Genomic DNA, 10,717 nt, shown 5'->3' on the forward strand with positions numbered 1-10,717 from the left:
GAAGGAAGATTCTTACCATGTAAATCCGTGTAAGGATCGCACCCGTGTAAGCTCCGCACCCATAACTTGACAGCCAATATTAAAAAAAAAGACATCCAACTGAGAAGCAATCGCGTCCCGTGCGTTCATTCTGATCGGGCTCAACAGCGAATTGTCGCGCGCGCTGCGCAGCGTACTTTCGCGCGTCGCTACTGGATGTCGAGAGGAGGCGATCGCGGAGGCTTACTGCGGATTTCATACGCGTAGTTGGAAAAATGAGGTGACATGGCCCGGTCCCATGAAAGGCTCGTCAAAATCGCGACGGAAAAGTGTGGCCCTTACAGGAGTTATAGTGGCCATATAAATTGTAGTAAACATTCACCTAAAGTTAAAATAGTAAGCATAGTGGACATAGTGGACATATAAGCATGGACCATGTAAACCTGTAAATACCTCACTGGATGACCTCGAGCACTCGCTTTTACAAAGCAAGCATTGTGAAGAACGCCGGCAGCGGAGGCAAACGGTTCGTACAGCCGCGCGATTCACTGCAACTCCGAAAATTAGATTCATCATCATTGTCTATTTTTATGTCCACTACTGACGGCCTCTGTGAGTGATCTGCGATGACCTCTGTCTCTTAACTCTGCAACACTAGGGGCGCAGAAAAACAGCCCAGCAAGGAAGACAGCAGGCATGAAGTTAGCAGCCATCCCTGGTTGCCCTTTATCATTGCATCCACCAACGATTACCAACAATTAGATATGGCACGCAGGCCCCGTAAACGTCAGCCGCGCACAGTCATTCACTGCTACGGCAGGACTAGAGGAGAAGACGCATGCTCTCCGTCCCATTCGCGTTTGATTACGTGACCTACAACTAACTCGAATATTGAGCGCGAGGGAAATAATGTCCATCAAGCCGCCAACCTTTTCGGCTCCCTGTTAGGTCCTTTTTCCCGCACCCGCAGGGTGCGGGAAAAAGCCGCTCATGTATATGGCTTTTGGATTTAATGCGGAACATCACGGCGACGATAACCGCGACAAATTGCCTGAAGTTTCGATTTAATGGCTTTCGCCAGAAAGCTAGAAACAGAAAATTGTTAGCAGAGGGTGTATATATATATATATATATATATATATATATATGGGTAGGTTTCGGAAAGCTAGTCGGGCCCCAGCCCCCCCCCCCCCCCCCCCCCAGGAACATTGAAAACTTTCCGCCTATGTATGTAGCTGTAGTAGAAGAAACTTCCGCCGAATAAATCTCTGAATATGGTGTAGGCTTCGCGCTCAATAACCAGTGTGCTCAATGCACACGGGGTGTTTGCGTTGCGCCAATTAAGACGTAGTTAATTGCTAGGCGACACGTACCAGCTATTTTCGGTAGCTTGGGCGTGGCGGGAAACAGTTTACTAGCTGCTGCGATAGCTCGGCACGGCTATGCGCGGCGTGTTCCCGTCAGCGGGCGTGGCTTGGCGGTGACTGCTGCGTTGCTACTGCTTCGGCACATGCGCGGCTAGGCGAGGTTGGGACAGGTGGTGGGAAGCTGTGGCTTGGTTGTTGTTAGGCAACGGCACGCAGTTTTCAGCGGACTTCGGACGTTTGTTCTCCAGCTTTAACAGCTTCGCTGTTAAAAGACACTAAATTCCAATGGCAAAATTCAAAAGGGGAAACGTCGGCGGCGTTGAGTTTCGAAACTACGACCACAAGCGCAGAAGCCGTTTGTCTTACCCACTGTGGTAAACACCCGCGCTTGCAGAAGGTTATATAACTTGTATCGGAGCCATATGAATGTGTTGTTCCGGCGATCCAAAACAAATGTCAAAGTAGAAGTTTCTATGAAGCCTGGTTGATGGATTTAGTGGTGGTGGAATGAAAGCCATCTCTAGGACCACATGTAGAGCTGAGTTAGAGCCTTATAAAGATGAGGGAAATTCAGGTTTTGCCAAAAGTTGTTGCCAAACACGCCAAATACCCGATGCGTTTCGGTGGCCGCAGGATGCGCCTTCCTTTGGGGCGTTCCTTCACCGACCGAAATGCCACCGATCTCTGAGGGTTCATGGGCTTCGCGTAGCGCAATGCAGACAGCTGAAGAGTCAATGAGTTGATAAGGAAGGTAAAGAGGGATAAAGAAGTTTCGCCCCTATTTATATGGCCACCAATTCACAATAGTGACTGACCACCATGCTCTGTGTTGGTTGTCGTCCCTGAAGAATTTGTCCGGACGCCTCGGCCGTTGGGTTCTGCGTTTGCAGGAGTACGACTACACTGTCACATATAGGTCTGGCAGGCAACATCAAGATGCTGACGCTTTATGTCGTTGCCCACTGTCGCCAAATGCCCATGTCTCACCTTCCCTCCGTTCGGCACCGCCCAGCCAACCGACCACAACCATGGCCCCGCTACGGTTCGTGACCTCGGTCGACATTCTGTCCTCAGAAGACCTCGCCTCCCTCCAACGTGCAGATACGTACTGCCGCACAATTATCGACCGGCTCACTGGCTTATCCCGTCCTCCCAACAGCCGCTTAAGACGACAACTGGCACGGTTTAAACTTCATGATGGCTCATTATTGCGGCAAGTTTACCACCCTACAGGTCACCGATGGGTCCCAGTCGTCCCGCGCTCACTTCGAGTCCCTCGCTCACTTCGACTTCAAATTTTACAAGGTTTTCACGACGACGCAACGGCTGGCCACTTAGGATTTCATAAAACCTGCGACCGCATTAAAACTCGCTGTTTGTGGCCTGGCCTGTCTACTAGTGTTGCCAAGTACGTCAGTTCCTGTGCGTCATGCCAACATCGAAAACGTTCGACCTCTCTTCCCGCCGGCCCTTTACAACCATTTCCGTGCCCGTCCGTTCCCTTTGAATTCGTGGGCACCGACTTCTACGGACCCCTTCCGCTTACACCCGAGGGTCACCGCTGGATTGTCACCGCCGTGGAACAGCTCACTCGCTACGCTGAGACGGCAGCTCTTCCTTCTGGTGCGGCCTCTAAGGTCGCCGAGTTTGTCCTGCAAGCCATTATCTTGCGCCACGGTGCCCCTCGTGTTCTTCTAAGTGACCGTGGCAAGACATTTCTTTCCCATGTTCTTGCTGAAGTCCTGCAAGCCTCAAACACCGTCCATATAAGACCACGTCTGCGTACCATCCCCAGACCAATGGTCTTACCGAGCATTTACATCGAACTCTGTCCGACATGATCTCTATGTATGTGAACCCCGACCACACAAACTGGGACACTATACTTCCTTTCGTTACGTTTGCATATAATACTGCCGTTCAACACACAACAAACTACAGCCCCTTTTTCCTCGTGTACGGCCGTGCACCGTCTTTTGTTTTGGACACCACTTTTCTCTCTACGCCGTCTCTTCCATCCACATCTCTACCAGAGGAGTTCGCCGCCCGCGTCACCCACTGCCGCGAAATTGCGCGCGTCCACACCGCGACCATTCAGCACAAGAGGAAAGTCCGTTGTGATGCGACCCGTCGTGTCATTTCGTTCCGCCCAGGCGACGAAGTGCTCCTGTGGAGACCTGTTCGAGTGCCAGGGCTCTGTGAAACATTTCTTCACAGGTATCGCGGCCCATATACCGTGCTTGAAAGAACATCTGCCGTGAAGTATCGCGTAGCTCCTGTTACCTCGGTTACTGACCGCCGTTGCCGCAGCACTGAAATTGTTCACGTCTCTTGCCTGAAGCCGTATCTTCGGCGTTCCGACCGTTTCTGACTCGCCGCCTTACCGGCCACTTTCGTGAGGGGGGGAAGTTAGTGTGAGCGCTAACTGTTCAGTTCATCATCGTCTTCATGTGTGAACTCATCCTCATAATCATCATCATTTGGTGGGGTTGGTGTTCTTGGGCTGTCTCGCGCTGTGTGACAATACAAGAGCTCTGCCTGCGTCTCGGGGCGTCGTCTCACAATATATATATATATATATATATATATATATATATATATATATATATATATATATTGTCACAGGAAACGGTATAACTGAAAACATATTTACAAAATATCTACAGCGGGCTGTAGCACTGCCAAGATGGCCGACAGACAATCTCTTCAAACGTCGTCGTCTTCACCCAAATGGTCAACGTCATCTTTGTCCCATTGCGCGCAGTCTCGTCTGAGGAAGGAGAAGACGTGGTAGGATCGAGCGGGGCTATTTCGTAAGTGACATCTGTCAATTGTTGCAGGACGCGATAGGGGCCAGAGTATCTCCAAAGTAGTTTTTCGGAAAGGCCAACGCGCCGAGACGGGGACCAGACAAGGACAAGATCACCCGCACTGAAGCGCGCGTCCCGGTGGTGGCCGTCGTACAACAACTTCTGCCGTGACTGCGACGCCGAGAGGCGAAGACGGGCAATGTGACGTGCCTTTTCTGCTGTAGCAATGGCGTCGCGCACGTATTCAGTAGGCAGTGCGGCAGGGGTCGAAATAAGTGTGTCAAAAGGGAGCGTTGGTTCTCGTCCGTATAGAAGATAGAAGGGAGAGTAGCCGGCGGTGTCATGGCGTGAGGAGTTATATGCAAAGGTGACAAAAGGTAGCGCAGTGTCCCAGTCATGGTGATCAGACGAAACATACATAGAGAGCATATCAGTGATAGTACGATTGAGACGTTCAGTAAGACCGTTCGTTTGGGGGTGGTACGCAGTCGTAAGTTTGTGTTTGGTGGCACAAGAACGAAGTAAGTCTTCAATGACTTTAGATAAGAAGTAGCGACTCCGGTCGGCGAGAAGCTGTCGAGGAGCGCCGTGATGTAAAATTACGTCTTGCATCAAGAAGTCGGCGACGTCCGTAGCGCAACTGGTCGGGAAGGTTTTGTGATAGCGTAACGGGTCGCATAATCCGTAGCAACGGCAATCCATTTATTGCCAGTGGTGGAGAGAGGGAAGGGGCCGAGAAGGTCGAGGCCAACACGAAAAAATGGCTCGGCGGGTATGTCAATAGGCTGGAGGAGCCCAGATGGAGGAAGAGATGGCCTCTTGCGGCGTTGGCACGACGCGCAGGCAGCGACATAACGTTGAACAGAACGGTAAAGACCGGGCCAGAAAAAGCGTCGCCGTACACGGTCATACGTCCTGGAAACACCAAGGTGGCCGGCTGTTGGGACATCATGCAGTTGCTCGAGTACGGTCGCCCGAAGGTGTGCGGGAACGACGAGTAGTAGTTCCTGTCCCTCGGGGTGCATGTTACGGCGATATAATGTGCCATTTACAATGACAAACAGGCGAAGTGACTGGTCCGACGAGCCAGACTGCAGACCGTTGATGAGATCATTTAGAGACGCGTCCCGCCGTTGCTCGTCACCAATGTGGCTGAAAGCGGAGAGCGAGAAAAGTCCAGGTGGTGTATCCTCCGTGGTAGTTTCGAGGGCATCAACGGGGTGCCGAGACAAGCAGTCGGCATCCTGGTGTAGTCGGCCAGACTTGTACACCACAGTGTACGTGAATTCCTGGAGACGTAGAGCCCAGCGACCTAGACGCCCAGTTGGGTCCTTGAGGCTCGAAAGCCAGCACAGAGCGTGGTGGTCAGTGGTAACCGTAAAAGGCCGCCCGTATAAGTAGGGGCGAAATTTGCTAACTGCCCAAACAAGAGCGAGGCACTCGCGCTCGGTAATGGAATAATTGCGTTCGGCAGGGGAAAGAAGCCGGCTGGCGTACGCAATAACTCGATCACAACCACGTTGGCATTGGGCTAAAACAGCACCAATGCCAATGCCACTCGCGTCTGTGCGTACTTCAGTTGGAGCATTGGGATCAAAGTGGGCGAGAATCGGCGGGGTAGTGAGTAGCGTGATAAGTAGTGAAAAGGCTGTGGCTTGAGCGAAACCCCACGAAAACGGAGCGTCTTTCCGGAGAAGATCCGTTAGTGGACGGGCTATGTCTGCAAAATTTCTGACAAAGCGTCGGAAATACGAGCACAAGCCCACAAAGCTCTGAACATCCTTGGCACAAGTTGGTACAGGGAACTCGATGACAGCACGAACCTTGGCGGGGTCGGGACGGGCGCCAGTTGAATCGACGAGATGCCCGAGGATGGTAATTTGGCGGCGACCGAAGTGGCATTTCGAAGAATTAAGTTGTAGCCCAGCCGCACGAAACACCGACAGGATGGATGAAAGACGTGTGAGGTGTGTGGCAAATGTCGGGGAGAACACGATCACGTCGTCCAGGTAGCACAGGCAGATAGATCATTTAAAGCTGTGCAACAGCGTGTCCATCATTCGCTCGAATGTGGCCGGGGCATTGCACAAGCCAAATGGCATAACTTTGAACTGGTAGAGGCCGTCAGCTGTAACAAATGCTGTCTTTTCACGGTCCCTGTCGTCCACGGCGATCTGCCAGTAAACAGAGCGCAGGTCGATGGAGGAAAAATAGGTCGCGCCATGAAGGCAATCCAGAGCGTCATCAATTCGTGGAAGAGGACATACATCCTTGTTGGTGATCTTATTGAGATGCCGATAATCAGCGCAAAATCGCCAACTGTTGTCTTTCTTTTCAACTAAGACAACAGGGGAAGCCCATGGACTCGCGGACGGCTCAATAATGCCTTTTGACAGCATCTTGTCAACCTCTTGTTGAATAACTTGGCGCTCGGATGGTGACACGCGATAAGGTCGCCGGTGAATCGGAGGCGCATCGCCAGTATGTATGCAATGTTTGACGAGAGAGGTTTGACCTAAGGAACGGCCTTCAAAGTCGAAGATGTCGGAGTATGTGACGAGCAAATGACGGAGGTCGTCGACTTGGGAGGGCAGAAGGTCCGGGGCAATCATCTTTGTGATAGCGCTCTGTACCGACGGAGAAGTGGGCGCGTCAGCGGACAAAACTGCTGACGTAGGATCAGGTGACAGCGATGAAATGTGGCACTCATCTGATGGTGACAGGGTGGCCAAAACTATGCCTTAGGGAAGAACTTGAGGACAAAGTCCGAAGTTCAAGAGGGGCAGGCAGTTCTGGTTTGTCGCAACAGTCACAACAGTGTGGGGAAAGGAAATGTTGTGCGACAAAAGGACACTGGTAGACGGAGTAACCACATAGTCAACATCCGGTGCACTGGGGCAAGGTACAGCGACAATACAGGTGAGTGCTTGGGGCGGCAAACGAACAAACTCGGCACAAGAGAGCTGGCTCTGGACTACTTCAGGAGCGTCTAGTGAAGCGGGAAAGTCAAGTTCAACGACACCGGCCGAGCAGTCAATTACAGCGGAGTGGCCAGTTAAGAAATCAAGTCCAAGGATTACGTCATGAGGGCAGTGGCGAAGAACATGAAACAACACGGACGTGTGGCGGCCAGCGACGCTCACGCGTGCGGTGCACATTCCAAGCACGGCCGGAGTTCCACCGTCAGTGACACGCACAACGCGGGACTCTGCAGGTGTGAGCACTTTGTGTAAGCGTTCACGGAGATAAGAGCTCATGATACAAATATGTGCACCGGTGTCGATAAGGGCGGTAACGGGTAGGCCATCCACTTCTACGGCTAGTTGGTTCTCGTGCGTGGGCAAGGTCAAAAGAGGCTTTTCAGGTCGTGGGTCCAATGCAGCGTCACCTCCGGGAGCTGCATTGCTCAGTTTTCCTGGGAAGAGCGGCCAGAGGGGTGCGGCGATGAATAGCGGCGGGGCAGAGGGGACCGGGAACGACGGTCGTGCGGAGAAGGTGAACGGCTGGAGCTGCGGGTTGGTACAGGAGCGTCTCGGAGCGGTGAGCTGTTACGAGCGGGAAACTGCTGGGGTCGATTGTCGTCACGGCGAATGTCAAAAAATGAGCGAGGGGAGGAAGGTTGGTGATACCGGCAGTGACGGGAAATATGTCCAACGCCGTGGCAATGAAAACATGGGCTTATCGTCCTGGGTTCTCCACTGGGCCGGATCACGATAGCGGCGCAACGTCGCTGTATTTCTGTAAGACGGAAGAACAGCATTGACCCGAGGGTGAGGCAGGGATCTAACAGGCTGGAGTCCTGCGTTAGCTAGCTCTTCCCTCACGACGGCTTGGATTAAAGAGACTGTTGGTCGGGAGTCGTCGGAAGGGCGTGCGAATTAGGAAGGTGGCCACGCCGCCTCAATTTCACGACGAACGATGCGGAGAAGGCTATCATCGGTGGTCGATTGCTCATTGGGCGGCTGAACGTCTGCGCAGGACGATGTAGCGGCCGTGTTTGGAAGCCGCATGAATTGTTGGGCGATGCGGCGACTCTTGAGTGCTTCAAAACGGCGGCATTCCTTGATACTGTCTTCAATGATCGAGCAGTCCTTAAAGACCAGCAAGTTGAAAGCATCATCAGCAATGCATTTTAGGACGTGACTTACTTTGTCCGCCTCGGTCATGGTGGCATCAACTCGGCGGCAAAGGGCGGTAACGTCAAGGATGTACGACACGTACGACTCCGTGGGAGATTAAGCGCGACAGGAGAGATCTTCCGAAGCAGCGCTCTGGCGGACAATTGGTTTGCCAAATAGGTCACGAAGCTTCTGCTTACATAGATCCCAGATGGGTCAGCTCCGTTTCATGAGTGTCAAACCAGACGCGTGCTGTCCCACTCAGGTAGAAACCCACATTAGCGAGTGTCACTGTCGGGTCCCACCGATTGTTGGTTGCGACGTGCTCATAATTCCTTATCCAGTCATCAACGTCGACGTTGTCGGTGCCGCAAAAGATCCTGGGTCGCGGGGTTGGATCAAGATCACTGGCTGTGGTGCCGGTGGTGCGCTTGACGCAATATCCCCGCCTGTTGATATGGTGGAACTTGCCAGGACACGTCCGCTACGGAGTTCCGTCTTGAGTAGTACCCCAGCACTTCCATCAAAATGTCACGGGAAACGGTATAACTGAAAATATATTAGGGGCGAAGCTCCTTATAGCGGCACCCGTTCGTCCCCGTCGTCGTAGTAGTAGTGTGTAACCAGTCTGAGAAAAATGAGAAAAAAAATTCCGAAGTAAGTCCGTAGGGCGGAATCGAACCATGGACCCCTCGCTTCCGAGCGCGCGGAGTTAGCCCACTACGCCACGAAGCGGACATGGACACACGCACCACGATGGCAATAAATACCCAACATTAACGAAAGGCCGCGTTTCTAGCGCGTTTCTAACGCGTTTGTGCTAGCGCGTTACGGTCCGTGTAAGAAGCTGGTGTAAGACGCTGTGGCCTCTCCGTCTTACCTTCAACGCGTTTCGAACGCGCTGCCCAAAGCGGTGGCAAGTCAAGTTCAAGTCGAGGAGCGTTTATGAGTACGGGGGGTATACTCTCTCAGCAGTCATGTGATGGCGTCGGCAAACGCGGTGCACGTTCCGGCATGTGTAAATGGCTGCGTAAGACGCTGTGGCCGCTCCCCCTTACTAGAGAGTACTGCACGTTTCTAACGCGTTTGTGCTAGCGTCCCCTTAAGCGGGACATCCGATGATTCCCTCCGGAGCTTCGCCCACTCATCATCATTCACCCCGTGGATATGCTGTGATTTTTTTACAAAATATCTACAGCGGGCTGTAGCACTGCCAAGATGGCCAACAGACAATCTCTTCAAACGTCGTCGCCTTCACCCAAATGGTCAACGTCATCTTTGTCCCATTGCGCGCAGTCTCGTAACAATATTGTAGCGAAGAAGACACACTAGCGCGTTCACTCGACCGCACACGTCTGTGACTACGTCGTCGTCGCGCCATGTCGCCGCCGCAAGGACAGCCACACGTGGGTCCGCACTAGACGCTTTCCCCACTCACCCCCGGAGTGGTCAACGATTTGGCTCGCGAGTCTTTCGACGGGCCTTCAGGGCGCGGACTCCTCCGATCCAGCCAAACTTCATGCCGTCGCTGAATTTCCTAAACCGACGTCGTCAAGGAACTACGCAGTTTCGTAGGCTTGTGTTCCTACTTCAGGCGCTTTATTCGCAATTTCGCCGCCGTTATATCGCCCCTGACGAAGCTCCTTGGAAGCAACGGACCCCTCCAATCGTGGTCGTCCGAATGCGACGAGGCATTCAATAAGCTCCGTTGTTTACTGACGTCTCCACCCACTTTGCGCCACTACGACCCAACGGCACCTATTGAGGTACACACAGATGCCAGCGGTGTTGGCCTCGGCGCTGTCCTAACGCAGCGCAAAGAAGGGTTTCAGGAATATGTTGTGGCTTATGCAAGCCGTACGCTTACTAAAGCCGAGACCAATTACAGCGTCACGGAAAAAGAATGTCTGGCAATCATCTGGGCGCTTACTAAGTTCCGGCCCTATTTGTGTGGTCGCCAATTTGATGTCATCACGGACCACCATGCACTATGCTGGCTGTCGTCATTGAAGGATCCCTCAGGCCGTCTCGCCCGCTGGGTGCTTCGCTTACAGGATTACGATATCCGCGTGCTGTACCGCAACGGACGTCAGCATGCTGACGCTGACGCCCTCTCACGTTCTCCCTTGCCTGACGACAATGCCTACTGCTCGCTATCCCAGTTCGACGTTTCTTCCGTCGACATTGGGACCATCGCTTCCGAGCAGCGCAAGGACCCCTGGATTAGCTCCATCATAGACTTCCTTGCTGACCCGTCATCGCAGCCAACCACTCGTGCGTTGCGCCGTCAAGCTCGCCATTTCTCCATTCGCGACGACCTGCTTCACCGACGCAATTACACCTCTGACGGCCGCCAATGGTTATTAGTAGTACCTCGAAGCCTCCGTTCTGAGATCTGCGCATCGTTCCACTCTGAACCCACTATTGTCTGTCTTCTTCGCTA

The sequence above is a fragment of the Dermacentor silvarum genome, chromosome 4 (genome assembly GCF_013339745.2).
Source record: "Dermacentor silvarum isolate Dsil-2018 chromosome 4, BIME_Dsil_1.4, whole genome shotgun sequence".
In the NCBI taxonomy this organism is placed as follows: Eukaryota; Metazoa; Arthropoda; class Arachnida; order Ixodida; family Ixodidae; genus Dermacentor; species Dermacentor silvarum.